This window comes from Chrysochloris asiatica, unplaced genomic scaffold (genome assembly GCF_000296735.1).
Source record: "Chrysochloris asiatica unplaced genomic scaffold, ChrAsi1.0 scaffold00032, whole genome shotgun sequence".
Taxonomy (NCBI): Eukaryota; Metazoa; Chordata; class Mammalia; order Afrosoricida; family Chrysochloridae; genus Chrysochloris; species Chrysochloris asiatica.
This window is the reverse complement of record NW_006408550.1, coordinates 817,315-833,959: the sequence shown is the minus strand read 5'-3', so window position 1 is coordinate 833,959 and position 16,645 is coordinate 817,315. Positions and strand designations below refer to the sequence as shown.

Sequence of the window (16,645 nt, the reverse complement as noted above, 5' to 3'; positions counted from 1 at the left end):
TGTCTTAGCCTGGGTTTTCTAGAGAAACAGTATATAGATGTTATTGTTAAGTACTGTCTAGTCAGTTCTAACTCATACTGACCCTGCATAAGGTTTCCAAGACTTTATATGTATGTTGTTATTGTTGTTAAGTGCCACAGAGTCAATTCTGACCCATAGCGACCCTGTATAGGGTTTCCAAGGAGCAGCTGGTGAACTTGAACCACCGACCTTGCAGTTCAAATGACTTTGCAGTCTGACACATTAGCCCACAGTGCACCAGCATTCCTTGCATGTATATGTGTGTGTGTGTATCTATCTTCTATCTATCTATCTATCTATCTATCTATCTATCTATCTATCTACTTGAAATTTGCCTACTTATCAAAATAAAACAAAAATAAAGTTAAAAGGAATTATTATATATATTATGGTGGTGTGTCGTAGAATCCATTCTGACTCATAGTGAACCTGTATAGGGTTTCCATGACTGTAAATCTTTACAGTAGCAGAAAGCCTCATCTTTCTCCTATGGAATGACTGGTAGTTTTGGACTGCTGCCCTTGAAGTTAACAGCTTGGCTTATAACCACTATGCTACCAGAGCTGTTGTTAGTACCGTCGAGCCAGTTCTGGCTCATAGCGACCCTGTATAGGGTTTCCAAGGAGCAGCTCGTGGGTTTGAACTGCTGACCTTGTGGTTCACTGTCCAGTGCTGATCCACAACACCACACTAGGAGTCTTTATATATAATATATATGTATGTGTTGTTGTTAAGTGCCGCTGAGTTGGTTTTGACTCATATAGACCATGTATAGGGTTCCAAGGAACGCCTGATGAGTTTGAACTGCTGATCTTGAAGTTCAAACTGACCTTGAGGTTGAGTGCTTATCCTATGGCACCACACCAGGACTCCTATGGGTTTGAACTACGGACCTTGTGGCTCACAGTCCAGTGCTGATCTCTAGAGTGCCATACCAGGAGTCCTTATATACAGTAAGTGCTATAGATAATTTTGGATCCTGGTGTGGCACTGCAGGTTAATGTGCTGAAGTGCAAGGTCAGTTTTAACTGCAAAGCTCAGCGGTTCAAGCTTACCACCTGCTTCTTAGAAATGCTATACAGAGTCACTATGAGTTGGAACATACTTGATGGCATTTAATAACAACAACAACAAAAATTTTATTTGCAATGTTTTTCCCTTTTTGAATTATTTTCCCAGTCAATTAGGTAACAGTGTAGTAGTTACAAGTTAGGCTGCTAATCTTAAAGTCAGCAGTTGAAACTATGAGCTGTTCCACAGGAGAAATGAGACTTTCTGCTCCCACAAAGATTTACAGCCTCGGTAACCCTGTGCAGGGTCGCTATGCGTCGGAACCGACTCCATGGCACATAACCATCACCATACCCCCTTTTGGATTCCTGGTGTGGCACTGTAGGATCAGCACTGGACTGCAAACCATGAGTTTGGCAGTTCAAACCTACCAGCTACTCCTAAGAAACCCTATTCAAGGTCACTATGAGTCAGAATCGACTCAATGGCTCTTAACAGCATCACCATGGCAGTGAATTAAAAATATCCCTGGGATTTGGTATCTATGTAAATTTTAGAAATGCTTAAAAAAAAAAAAAAAAAAAAAAAGGGGAAAAATAGTCCTTATTGTCAGAAAGTTTGCTTTATGATAAAAGGAAATAGGGGTGCAACTGATCAAATAAAATACTGAACCTATGAATTCTAAAATAAATAAAAGTTCCAAGGAGTATTCACAGGAGAGAGAATTATATGCAGTAGGAAATATTTTTAAATTCTCACGTTAGTGTTTTTGCACATTTTCAAAATATTTTGTAATTCCGTGTTCTTGCCTTTTAGTAGATTTCAACTGATAAGTCAAGTTTTCAGTGACGTTCTCTCTGTTCCTTCTGGTAAAAAGCAGAGTGTTTCTTTCTCTTTTTTGAGGGCTCTTTTAATATCTTATTACAAGCAGCCCAGCTTTACAGAGTAGAGCTGTTTTCAAGGCTCTGGCCTTCCAGAAGTAGGTCACCAGGCCTGTCTTTTGAGGTGCCTCTGAGTAAGTTAAGTTCTACAACCCACCTTTCAGCTAGTAGTTGAGCACGTAACCATTTGTGTCACCCAGGGACTTAACAAAACACTATAGAGCGGTTCTACTCTGACTCAGGGCCACCCTGACAGCAGTGGACAGTGACTTCTGTTGTAGCACGTTCTTCATACCCTTCCATTGTCATAGTCTATACACCTGAGCTTGCGTGAATAATTTCTTTTATAAAGATCAGCATGAGGCTGGTCCCTGTGAGGTGGAGGTTAAACATACCCCAGATGTCCCACGTTTCTGGCATGTTTTAGCATTCCATACTCCTGGCTATCAGTCACTATGTCTTCCCTTCCTCACATCCCAGGGTTCTGCAGTATGCTGCCATGTCTCCCAGAACTCAACAACTGTCAGAGGAAATGGCTCACACAGTTGTGGAAGTTGGCAAGTTCCAAATCCAAAGTTCAGAGGCCATTTGTTGTTAAGTGCCATTGAGTCAGTTCTTATGCATAGAAATCCTGTATAGGGTTCCCAAAGGGCAGCTGGTAGGTTTGAACTGCTAACCTTGTGTTTAGCAGTCTAGTACTTATCCTACAGTGCTACATCAGGGCTCCTACTCCTTAGTCCCACCTTAACCCGTACTCTTTAGTTCCACCATAATCCATGTTGTTGTTGTTGTGATGTACCGTGGAGTTGGTTCTGACTCATAGTAACCCTGTACAGGGTTTCTGAGGCTGTAAATCTTTATGGGAGCAGAACGCCTCATCTTTCTCCTGTAGAACAGCTGCTAGTTTCGAACTGCTGACCTTGTGGTTCGCAGCCTGATTCATAACCACTACGCTACCAGAGCTCCTTAATCCATAGTCTCACCTTAATCCTGATTTATTAGCAACTCACTTCAAAATACATCCATAATCACTGGCAGGCAGGGTAGAGTTTACAGCACATCACAGTGTGGACTAATACTTGGTTAGAAGGGCCATAAAGAAATAATTAGCTGCTCTCCTTGCCAACCCCTGACTCTTCTATCCATTTACTCTGAAAAAACTTTAGTGAGAAAAATGTATTCCCTTGTTCTGAGTCTCTCTTGAGGTAATAGCAAATTGTTAGCATCTCCCTGTTGTACAGCCCATTATTTATTCCTTTACCTTCAGGTATTCTTTATACTTCCTCCCATTTGTCATTAGTTTTTACTCAAAACTTTTCCACCTTGGGAAGAGACATCAGGTTTGTCCAGATTTCTGGTAGCAGGACCAGTTTAGCAAGTGCTTCCCCCTCAGTGCACTCCCATTCATGTTTGGTAGGGTTATATAAGTACAATTTCAGCCAATAGGCAATACAGTGTATTAACTGTCCACCCCAATTTTGTCAGGTGAGGGTAATGTACAGTCCATCCCATCAGGTCCTGGGAAGTTTGGACATGTAGGTTTAAGGGTATAGGTAGGTACAGTCCCTCCCATCGGTTCTGGGAAGTTTGGACATGCAGGTTTAAGGGTATAGGTAGGTACAGTCCCTCCCATCGGTCCTGGGAAGTTTGGACATGCAGGTTTAAGGGTATAGGTAGGTACAGTCCATCCCATTGGTCCTGGGAAGTTTGGACATGCAGGTTTAAGGGTATAGGTAGATACAGTCTCTTACTCAGATGCCACCACTGCTTCTGGCTCTCACAGCTGCATTCCTTGGCCTGGTATTAGAGCATCTGTCAGCTAAATACTGCCTATTCGGATTCTTTTTGTGTTTGCAATTAGTACTATCATGTTGTTGGATGATATTATTGAAGGATGATATTACTAAGTAGGAGTCCTGGTGTGGCGCTGTATGATAAGCACTGTACCATAAGGTCGGTTTGAACTTCAAGGTCAGAGGTTCAGACCCACCAACCACTCCTCAGAAACTCTATGCAGGGTTGCTCTGAGTCAGAACTGACTCAACGGCACTTGACAACAACAGCAAATTGTTAAGTAAGCACAATGATTGTGCTTACATATTTACAAACTTGGCCCTAATATGAAAGTTAGCTTGGGTTTAGTAAACTTTAAAATATTTGTATATGTAAAGATTTAAGGGTATTTTTACCAGCAGAACTAGCCACTATTGGCCTAGGGGCTCAGGACTACAGTCTCAGGAAACACCATGGTCAATTGGCATAACATAGTCCACAAAGACAGTGTACTGCAATCTACTTTGGTGAGTAGCAAGTGAGATCTTAAAAGCTCATAAGCAGCCATCAAAAGTGCAACTGTTGGTCTTTCCATGTGTGAAAGAAAGAAGAGTGATGCAAGTTGAAGATGCTTGGAATCGGTTAGTCCAGTGGACTAATGGAACTCGTGAACATCAGTCTCTGTGTCTCTTAGACCAGAAAAACTAGATGATGCCTGGTGAGGAACCTGAGACTGTGGCCCTTGGCCACCCTTCGGGTATAGAATGGAACTCACACTTGTGAACCAATCCAAGCAGTAGATCCATATATGGGGCAACAACAGCACTATGGAGTAGTCAGGCATTCAAGATCAAAAGGGCAACACTTGCTTAAGGACAAGGGTCAGAAGGATTGGGAAGGAGTGTGAAATGGAAATAAGAACCCCAGGAAGTGGAGCAACTGTTGTTACATGGAAGGGATTGCTATCATTGAGATGAAACAAGGTATGAATTATTGAATGTGAAAATGATGATCGGCTTTGTAAATCTTCACTCAATTCACAATAAAAAGTTTCCCGCCAAAAGCATAAAAACGAACCTCTTCTTAGGGACTTTTATGGATTTCATTTTAGAGCACTATATTTTGTTGCTTTGATTACAGCTTACTGAAGTGAGTCCTGGTGTGGCATGGTAGCATAACAATGGACCGCAAGGTCAACAATCCAAACTTAACAGCCACTCCTGGGAAATCTTATACAGGGTTGCCGTGAATCAGAACCGACCTGACAACACTTAACAACAACAAAAAGTTTCAGTTTTAATTTCATTTTACTTCTTTGTTTTCAACACTAGCTGTTAAGCTGGCAGAATCATGCATTTTCCCCTCCCACTTTGATACCGACTTTTAACAGTAAATTTTTAGAATCTTCTTTTAGCTATCTGAAACCCAAACCCAAACCTACTGCCATCAAGTCAATTCCGACCCAGTGTGACTGACCTATAGGACAGAGTAAAACTGTTCCACTGTGGCACTGTGGGTTAATGCACTGGACTGCAAAGTCATTTTGAACCACAAGGTTGGCTGTTCAAGCTCACCAGCCGCTCCTTGGAAACCCAATACAGGTTTGCTATGGGTCGGAACCAACTCAACTGCACTTAACAAGAACAACAACAGTGCCTGTAAATTTTTCTGGAAGTGAGCTGCCAGTTTTCCTCCAGAACGATTGGTGAGTTTGACTTACCAACCTTTCGGTTAGCAGCTGAGCTGACCATTATGCCACCAGAGTTCCTTCTTTAACAGCCTCTTGTTGTTGTAAATGCCTTCAAGTTGATTTTGACCCATAGCGACCCTGTATAGAGTGTCCGAGGAGCAGCTGGTGAGCTTGAACTGCCAACTTTGCAATTCAAACGGCTTTGCAGTCTGGCACATTAGCAACAACCTAGGCAGATATTAATTATAATAAGATTTGATGTTTATGCAGAACTTATGAAACATTTACAAGTGTTTTAAAATTACCTAATATTATAACTCTGTTTAGAAGTTAAAATATCTTCATTTTATGGATGAGTAAACTGAGGTCCTGGTGTGGCGCTGTGGGTTAATGCACCAGACTGCAGAGCCATTTGAACTGCAAGGTCGGTGGTTCAAGCTCACCAGCTGTTCCTCGGAAACCCTATGTAGGGTCGCTATGGGTTGGAACCGACTTGACGGCACTTAACAGCAACAACAACAAAAACACTGAGGTCCTGGTGTGGCGAAGCACTGAACCATAAGATCGGCGGTTCAAATTCACCAGCCACCTTGAAAACCTAATATAGGGGTTTTGAGTCAGAACCAAATCAATGGCACTTAACAACAACAACAAACTGAGGTTATAGAAGTTACCTGGTAGATTTCTTTTAGGCAGTATGCAATAGAGTTAAGGATGCAAAGTAGGATTTCTTTCTCTAAATTTAGGGCTCATTATTTTTGATTCTGTAGAATATGTAAAAAAAAAAAAAAAAAGTAGGGTATATATAGTTCTTATTTTTCAGAGGTTTTCTGGAGGTAAAACTAACAAAACTAAGATGAGATTTTTAAAGTTCAGATGCCGCATTATATATGTCTGAGTGGAGCAGGAGTTATGAGACATGCTGCTGTTCTTCGTCACTTTGTCTACAGGATGGTGAGGCACCTCTGCTCACCGATAGCAGTCCCATAGAGCAGAGTAGAACAAGTGCTTCCTGGAGTGTTTAAGGCTGTCAATCTTTAGGAAAGCAGACTGCCTCATCTTCCTTCTGTGGAGTGTTTGGTGGGTTTGAACTGCTCACCTTTCAGTTAGCAACCCTACACTTAGCACACTGTGCTACCAGGGATCCTTTGAGCAAGCTGGAGTTACCCTCTTTAAATATGAAAGTTTGGAGTAGATCTGTGAAATCTTTTCTATCTCTAAAATGCTACGATTCTGTGAAGTTGTGGTAGTTTCTGTAATTGTATGTTTTTATTTGTACGGTGTCCTGGTGTGGCATTGCAGGATAACGTGCTGTACCGTAAGGTCGGTTAGAACTGTTAGGAATCCAAACTGACATGACAGCACTTAACAACAATAACATTTTTAATGCTTATGCAATTATGAAAAGATAGGATTATTCATGTTAGAAGGTAAAAACTTTTTATTTTTTTATTATTAAAAGTGAGACGACTTCCAAAAGTTTATGGAAAAATTCAGTTGTTGTATTTCATTAACATTTTTCCATGAACTCTTTGAGACCCCTTCTTATTCGCCTTCATTTTTGTTACTTTTTAGTTGTAAAATATAGTACACTATAGGAACTAAGTTAAATAACTTTGACTAGACTATTAAAAAGTAGGAAAGAAAGGATGGTAAAGAAAAGATCAAAGAAATGAGTTTAGGTACATTTTGGTATCTTCATTTTTACTATTTAGTTTTCATTTGTTGACTCATTCTCAGTATAGTTTGAGGAGGATGGTCATTTTAGAAATTGGTTGCTCTTTGTTTTGTTTTTTTGAAGTCTAAAGGCTCTTTCGGAGCTCATTTCTGTTTTAACCATTGTTTCTCTGTTCACTCTGTCTAGCCATTTCTATTTTGAACTTCCAGGACACCTTAGTGTCTGTTTGATCTCTCCATTCTTTGAGCTCTGAGTTCATTTAAATGCATGTGGTGTCAGCAAGTGAGAAGGCCACAGCAATGGAGGATGTTTATGCCTTGAACATAAAATCTCTATGATTGTACCCTCTGTTAGAAGAAAGCACTTTTATACTTAAATCGTTTTTCTTTTTTTCCCAATTCACTCTCTTCTCAGACAGCCTTTTCTTTTCTAAAGCAGAAGCTTCTGATTCCATCTGTATATGTGAATACATGAGTTGAATTTAATTATCACCCTGAGGATCATCTCTGTCTTAGCTCGTTTTAGTAATATTGTTTGCTTATGAAGTGCCTCAGTTTTTGCAGGAAAAAAAAATTGAAAAGTTTATTATCTCTTACATAGAACATTTAAGTCTCTAAACTTTTTAAGTTATATAAGAAAATACGTGCTTTTAAGTTTTTAAATTTAAAAAAGTTTCAATCAGGCAAATTTTCTAAAAAATATATAACAGCATTATTGAGATATTATTCACGTTTTTGAATTTTAAACATCTTTTTTTTTTACTTGTTATCATTCCATTTAAACTTTAAAAATTACATAAGATTTTTAAGTTTTAAAATTAGTTTTAAAACTTAATTGTGATAAAATATATATGACAACAAGCTTGCTGTTGTCACCATGTTAAGTGAACGAGTCAGTGGCATTGATGCCATTTGCCATATTGTATGACCAGCACTACTACTCATCCATAAAGGAGACCTGGCAGCCTAGTGAGTGATGAGCTGGCCTGCTCCTGCAAGGTCAGCGGTTCGGATCTACTAATCCCTTCAATGAGGCTTTCTGCTCTCGTAAAGATTTGCAGCCTTGGAAACTCTACACAGTGTCACTGCAACGACACACTACCACCACCCATTTCTAAAAGCCTTATATTATTTCAGAAACTCAGTACCCCTTCAGCAATAAATCCCATTTCATACCTTGCTCCCACCTCCAGCCTCTGGCAACTACAGATAAACTCTGGTCTTTATGCATTTCTCTATTTTATGTATAATCGTAGGATCTTACAATATTTATCCTTTTGTGTCTGACTCAGCATAATGTTTTCAATGTTGTATCAGAACTTCATGTTGCACCAGAACTTCAAGTAATACTCTGTTGTGTGCATATATCACATTTTGTTTATCTATCTGTTGATGGGCACTTGAGTTGTTTCCAACTTTTGGCTATTGTGAATAATGTTGCAGTGAACATTGATGTTTGGAAAATTTTTATAATAAAAGATAAATTCATTAAAACATCTGTTTTAAGTGTTTATTTATTTTTTTTTGAAATTGTTCTTGTAAATTATGTAATAGTTTACATGGGAGAACATTAACTTTTCATCCTATCATTATTTCATTCCATCTCCAGTGTCACTGCTTCTCTGGATAGGGTCCCGCACTCCACTGTTCTCCCTTGATGGTCTTAAGTGTTTATGTTTTATATGTACATGTTTTTGTCAAATACTTTTATAGGATCCTTTTTAATTTTCAGTTGATATGATCTAAAATAATTTTGTGTATTGTTGTGGGGCCTACAGATTTATTTTAATAGCTTCATAATTTTACCCACTGAATGAATGTACCAGAAAGAAAGGAAGAAAGAAGGTGAGACAAGCAATATACAGTGAACCCTGTGAGAGCTGGAACTTGATAGGGACTGCTTTGTTTTTCCAGGTCTCGCACGTTTTCCACCTTTGTCAGGTTGCAGTCTTACCAATTTTCTCTTACTTGTTTTAGTGGAAAATGTTTGTGTTTTCCTTCTCTGGCAGACTTGCATTTTAAACTGGCTTCAGCTTTGACAGATTTTATTGTAATTTGTGTTTTCTCAAATACTATGAAAATATATAGAGTGACTGGGATATTGTTTTTCAATGCTGTTGAGTTGGTTCTGAGTCAGCAACCCCATACACGACAGAACATCACACTGCCCGGTCCAGCACCATCCTCACAGTTCTTAAGCTTGAGCCCACTAATGCTGCCTCTGTGTCTCATTAAGGATCGCCCTCTTTTTCAGTGACCCTGCATTTTGCCAAGAATGATGTCCTTTTTTTGTTTTAAATGTTTACTGTGAATTATGTGATAGCTTACATGGAGAGCATTAGCTTTACATTCATCCTATCGTATGTCGTTTCATTGTCATGGTTATAATCCCCTCCATGCAGCATTAATCAATCAAAGGGTATACTCTGCAAGCCTGTACCCCCACCCCCGGTCATCAGCACACAGCCCCTCTCCCTCTCTGGGTCCAGAGTCCCCACCTCTCCATCTCTCCATGTGGTCATCTCTGCCTCCATCTCTGGTGTCACTGTTTCTCTGGGTTGGGTCCCGGTCTCCACTCTTCTCCCTTGATGGCCCCAGGGACTTCCGCTCCTGGAATGCAAAGTCAACCACTTCCCTCCTTTTGCTACAAAACCTCCACCTTTACATTTCCAGCCCTCATAGTCCTGATAGCAGTTATTCACTATTGTACCACAAGGGACCTATCCCCATCTTTCATTAGCCCCACCCAGACAGATTGGGTACTACTCAGTGGAGGTTCTACCTTCCTCTGCGCCGACTAGATCTAGGCTCCCTCTTGAAAGCTTGTAAGCAAGTCACTTCTTGTCTTTGAAGCACCCCCCATTCTGAGTAGCCAATGTCCAAGTTCCCCATCCCTGTCTACTCTGTGTATGGAGGGGGTGGAAATGATCCTCACTGTAAACGTTTATTGCCTCTTTTGAGCTACTGCATCCATAGGTGTAGGTCAAGTTCATCAAATTGTATCAGATTACTCTTTTTTTCCTCTTCTTTCTTCTTCTAGTTGAGCTCTGATTATCCAGTCATTGAAGCCAGGTCAAGTGGCTTCTGCAAGTGTGGGTGTTCTTATGCAAATCCCCTTACTTCTTATCAGCTGGACACTTCACTCTAGTCCTCTGTGGCTATGTCACTGACTCTGGGCCCAAGAGTCCCCAGGTCTTGCCATACTGCTGGCCAACCAGGTCTCCACCTGGGTTCACAGGAGTCTATTGAATATTGTAGGGCTTAGCTCGCAGCTCCATAAGCATGATGTCCTTTTCCAGGGACTGTTCCCTCTGATAATATATCCAAAGCATGAGAGATGAAGTCTCACCATCCTAAGGAGCATTCTGGTGGTTCTTCTTCCAGCAAAGATTAGTTTGTTCTTCTTGTAGTCCATGGTACTTTTGACATTCTTCTCCAATACTATAAATCAAATGCATCAATTATTTTATGGTTTTTCTTATTCGTTGTCCAATTTTCACATGCATATGAGGCGATTGAAAAATAACATGGCTTAGGTCAGGTGCACCTTAGTCCTCAAACTGATATGTTTGCTCATGAACACTTTAAAGAGGTCTTGTGCAGCAAATTTGCTTGATGGAGTACATCGTATAGTTTCTGGGGGTTTTTCTGTTTTTGTTTTTTTCATTTAAACTCATGGCAACTCTGTTCAAACTGCTCCATATGGGAATTTTTTTTTTTAAGTTTTATGAATTGAGTAAAAGTTTATAGGGCAGATCATCAGTTTTACATTCAACAAATCATATACTTTGTTTCATTACAATGATTATAATCCCCTCCATGTACCAGCAGTTAACAGTATTTCTCTGTATTCATTTTATCTGTCTTTTTATTATTATTTTTAAACACTCAGCCATATATAATAATTTATGCCACCAAAGAGCATATTCTGCAAGTCTGCCTCTTGGCCGCCAGCCCTCAATTCCTCTAATTCTATGAATCTGTAGTCGTCAGCTGCTCCCTCTCAACATGTCCTCATCTCTGCCTCCATCTCTGGGTGTCACTGCTTCTCTAGATGAGGTCCCGCATTCCATTTGGGCTCTTCTCCCTTGATGGTCCTAGGGTCCTCTGTTTCTGAACTGTAAGAGTAACTACAACCCAGTTTTTGTTACAAAACTTCTACCTTTTACAATTTTGACAGTCGCAATGAGTCATGATAACAGTTACTCACTATTGGATCATAAGAATCTTATCCCCATCTCTTTTTGCCAGACCCATCTAGACAAGATGAAAACTGTTCAGTGGGGACTTTTATCTTTCCCCATACACGCTTAAACTATACACCCTCTTGAAACCTTGTAAGCCAGTCACTTCATGCCTTTATCAACCCCTCATTTTAGGTAGCTAATGTCTAAGTTGCCCGTCCCTATCTACCCTGTATACAGAGGGGATAGCATTGATACTTGATGTGAAGACTCCTTCCTTCTCTGTTGGCATTTTGAGCCTACTACCTCATCGTATGATTTCTTAATTGCTACTTGCATGAGTGTTAGTAGCATCATGGTTACGAATCGGGCTGTGAACTGCAAGGTCAGCATTTTGAAACTACCAGCTGTTCTGTGGGAGAAAGATGAGGCTTTCTGCTCCTGTAAAGCTTTACAGCCTCAGATACCCTGTACAGGGTCACTATAAGTCAGAACCGACTCCACAGCACATAACCACCACCACTTGCATGAGTGTTGAGCGTGGATACCAACAAAATGATGTATTTGTCAAGTATTATAGTGAAATGTGCAAAAATCTGGAGTTAGAAAACCAAAAGAGAAGAAAGAACACACTCAGTATTTGTAAACTGAAAGAAATGAAGAAAAAATTCTATGGGCAAAGTATTGACTGATGCAGAAATCATCAAAAGAAGATGAAAGGAATACACAGAGTCACTGTACCAAAAAGACCGGCATTTCAAGAGGAAGTATCTGACCAAGATCCAAAGTGCATTGAACGCATTGGCAAAGAACAAGTCTCTGGGAATTGATGGCATACAAATTGAAATCTTTCAAGAAACTGATGCAACCCTGAAGATATTCGCTCATCTATGCCAAGAAATTTGGAAGACCTGGCCAACTGATTGGAAAAGATCCATATTTGTGCTCATTACAAAGAGAGATGACCCAATGGAATGTGGAAATTATCAGACAACATTAATATCCCATACAGGTAAAATTTTGCTAAAGATAATTAAAATACAACTGCAGCAGTGCATTGCTAGGGAGCTACCAGAGAATTAAATCAGATTCCGATGAGGACATGGAACGAGAGCTATCATTGCTGGCATCGGATGGATCTTGCCTGAGATCGGGGAATACCAGAAAGATGTTTACCTGTGTGACTGGGATTTTTGTTGTAAAAGTGCTGTTGAGTTGGTTTCTACTCATAACGACCCCATACAGGGTTTCTGAGGCTTTAAATCTTTGCAGGAGCAGAAAGCCTCATCTTTTCCCAAAACCCATGATGATGGAAGTGATTGTATTTTACTTTTGACCCTAGACATTAAGGGGCATGGCAGTGTTTGATGTTGCTCTTAGAAAGACAGTTTTAATGCAAGAACCTCAATTGCTTTGAGGCCGTCATTCTGTAAGGAAACCCAAACTAGCCATGTAGAGATTACAGGCAGACAAGTACTGAGGCACCAGGCATGTGAGCAAAGCTTTCTTATACAGTCCAGACCAGCTCCATTGTTAGCTGAATGCAGTAGGTTGGTGGCCCTAGGTGGTACAACATGGTACAGTTACAAACTGATTCTGTGTCATTGAGTCGATTCTGAATCATAGTGACCCTGTAGGACAAAGTGGGACTGCCCCACAGTTTACAAGGCTGTAAATCTTTATAAAAGCAGGCTTCCACGTCATTCTCCTGCAGAGGGGCTGGTGGGTTTGGACTGCTGCCCTTTAGGTTAGCATCCAAGTGCTTAAGGCCAAGTGCAACCAGACCTCCTTGGATCAGTCAAATCCTGCCCGAATTGTCTACCCACATAATGTATTCAATTATTAAATTATTGTGAATAACTCTCCAGGCTTAATGCTGTAAGAAATAGTTGTCTTACATTACTAAGCTTTTGTGTTTTTAAATTTTATTTAGCTTTTTATTGTGAGTTGAGTGAAGGTTTACAGAACAGATCATCACTCCCACATTGAACAAATGATACACTTCTTGTCAGTACAATGATTGCAATCCACTTCATGTACCATCAGTTAACAGTATTTACCTCTGTTCACTTTATTTTTACTTCCCACGCCTAACTCCCCACTTGCCCTGTAACTATCATTGTTGTTGTTAAGTGCCGTTGAGTCAGTTCCAACTCATAGCAACCCTGTATAGGGTAGGGTTTCCATGAGCTTAAACTGCTGATTTTGCAGTTCAAACCAACCTTGTAGTCCAGTGCATTAACCCACAGTGCCACACCAGGACTCCTTGTAAACATCATAGAATGTTTTATTTAGCAAGAATATATTTTCTTATCTTTTTACTACAGTAGTCTCATGTAGTATTTGTCCTTTTATGATTGTCTAATAAAGTGTTGAAGAGCAAAGATGTCAGCTTGAGGACTAAGGTGCGCCAGACCCAAGCCATGGTATTTTCAATAACCTCATATGCATGTGAAAGCTGGACAGTGAATAAGGAAGACCATAGAAGAATTGATGCTTTTGATTTATGGTGTTGGAGGAGAATATTGAAAGTGCCATGGGCTGCCAAAACCAATAAATCCGTTTTGGAAGAAGTGCAGCCAGAGTACTCCTTGGAGGCTATGATAGCCAAACCTCGTCTCTCATGCTTCGGACATATTGTCAGGAGGGACCAGTTGCTGGAGAAGGATATCATGTTTGGTAAGGTGGAGGGTTTCAGAAAAAGAGGAAAACCCCCAGCGAGATGGATTGGCCAAGTGGCAGCATCGATGGACTCAAGTGTGGCAACAGTAGTGAGGCTGGCCCAGGATCGGGTAGTGTTTCGTTCTGCTGTGCATCGGGTCGCTATGAGTTGGTACCAACTCAATGGCACCTAACAACAACAACAACAACAATTTCACTTAACATGGTGTTCTCCATATACATCCATGTTGTGAGATGTTTTGCAGATTCATTGTTATTCTTCTACGTTGCATAGTGTTCCATTGTGTATTTGCACACAATGAACTTTGTTTAACCATTCTCTGCTGATCAACATTTAGGTTGTTTCTATCTTTTTGCTATTGTGAATAGCGCTGCAGTGAACATGGGTGTGCATATATGTAGTCATGTCACAGCTCTTATTTCTTGAGGATATATACCAAGTTGAGGGATTGCTCTGTTTAGATTTATTCCCAAGTATTTCACCTTTTGGATAGCTATTTTAAATGGTATTGTTTTCCTGATTTCCTTTTCAGAACTCTCTTCATTAGTGTGATGGAATCCAACTGATTTTTGTATGTTGATCTTGTACCCTACTACTTTGCTGAATCTATTGATAAGCTTCAATAATTTTCTTGCTAAGTTTTTGGGATTTTCTAAGTTTAGGATCATATTGTCTGCAATAGAGGGAGTTGTACTTCTTCTTTGCCAATTTGGATGACTTGTTGAAACTCCTTCGTGTGTGTGTATAGATATACATATTTTTCTACATATGTATGTACAAAATGTTGATGTGGAAATCTTTTATGGACTACAAGAAATGAATATGTGATATTTTAATTCTGGCATTCCAACCAAAGTCTACTGAAAAATCTTAGAAATGAGCAAACCTTCTTCCTTGAATTTGATCTTGGAGTGCTGTTTCCTACTGAAAGAAATCAGGGTTTCTTTGAGAAATCTGATTTGAAATGAGGGACTTAAATGTATACAATGATCCTGAAGCATTTTTATACCAGATACCACAGGTTGTTGTTGTTGTTATGTGCCATCGAGTCGGTTCCGACCCATAGCGACCCTGTACAGGGTTTCCGAGGGTGTAGGATGTATCATTAATTACTAGGATCATGACACAAAGGACTTAGGATTTGACTTGAAGAGATGTGACCAGCCATCGCAGTTTTAGCACAGATTGTCCTGTGCCCTGGGAAACCTCTTAGTCCCAGGTTTCTAGTACAGGTGGTCACCCTCAGAGGTTCCCACGGAGGCAGTTTATGTGTAGATGTATGAGTTCAGAATGATACCAAAGAATCAACGCATAAAGCCAAAGTCATCTTCAGTGGTTATTAGGAAACCAGTCCTTCATTTTGAAAATTCACAAATCCAGGGCAAGAATGCAATGTTCTTGGTTTCCTGTGTGAATTGTAATAATGTGTAAACGAACAATCAAAACAAAACAAGACTCATTGCCATGAGGTTGATTCTGACTGACAGTGACCCTGTAGTATAGAGAAGATCCGCGCCACAGGGTTTCCAAGGTTGTCATTTGTTACAGGAGCAGACCGCCACGTGAATGGCTGCACTGAAGGGACTGGTGGGTTCAAACCACCAACCTTTCAATTAGTAGCCACTGTGCCACCAGGGCTCCATCAAACAAATATTAGATGCGGTAAAGTGTCTTTTAATATTTGCTGGCAAATAAAGCCATTTTGTAATTGTTTATGTTTTATTGGATTTCAATATTGAGTCTATGTGATTGCTACTAACAGAAGCACATGATCTGGAAAGATCTGTCACTAGAAATAGACGTCAGCCTCAGTGGCTGTCTACCTTGGTTATGCATTGGAACCACCTGAGAATATGAAGAAAAATTACTGATGTTTGGTTTGCTTTCCACTCCTAGAGACTCCGATATAATTAATCAGGACTATATCTTGGCCAGGAACCTTCATGGCACAGAGGTTAAGCGCTTGGATTTTGAACTCACAAACCAGTCCATAGGAGAACAATGTAGTGGTCTGTTTCTGTAAAGATTACAGCCTAGGAAACCCTACGGGGCAGTTCTGGTCTGTTCTATTGAGGTTCCTATGAGTTGGAGTAGACTCCATAGATAGCAACAGTTTCATATCTCTGTTTGGGCACTGGAATTTTTTTTTAACTTCCCCACTTGAATTTAATGTGTAGTCAAGCGTCAGAAAAAAAACTGCTCTAGGATGGAAAAGAATTCCTGGGCTTCACAGTCTCCAAATTTTCTATTTCTCCTTTTTTTTCCCAAATGTTTTATTGTGAATTATTTGATAGTTTACATGGGAGAACATTAGCTTTAAATTCATCCTATCATACATTTCATTGCCATGGTTACAATCCCCTCCATGCATCATCAACCAAAGGTATACCTTGCAAGCCTGCCCCCCTGGTCATCAACGCATAGCCCCTCTCTCTCCCTGGGTCTAAAGTTCCCAGCCGCTCCATCTCTCCACGTCATTGTCTCTGCCTCCATCTCTGGCATCACTGTTTTTCTGGGTAGGGTCCCGTTCTCCGTTCTCCGCTCTTCTCCCTTGATGGTTCCAGGGACCTCTGCTCCTAGACTGCAAAGTCAATCACTCCCCTCCTTTTGCTACAAAATGTCTACCTTTACATTTCCAACCCTCACAATTAGTCCTGATAGTAATTATTCACTATTGTATCACAAGAGACCTATCTACATCTCCTTTCATCAGCCCTGCCCAGAC

At 40.3% G+C, this 16,645-nt stretch overlaps 1 protein-coding gene across 1 annotated transcript in view; it reads left to right on the top strand.

Moving 5' to 3' along the window:
- COG5 (component of oligomeric golgi complex 5) overlaps positions 1-16,645 on the top strand; it is a 343,779-nt gene that overhangs the window by 29,111 nt on the left and 298,023 nt on the right. The gene's annotated exons all lie outside the window — the stretch shown is intronic.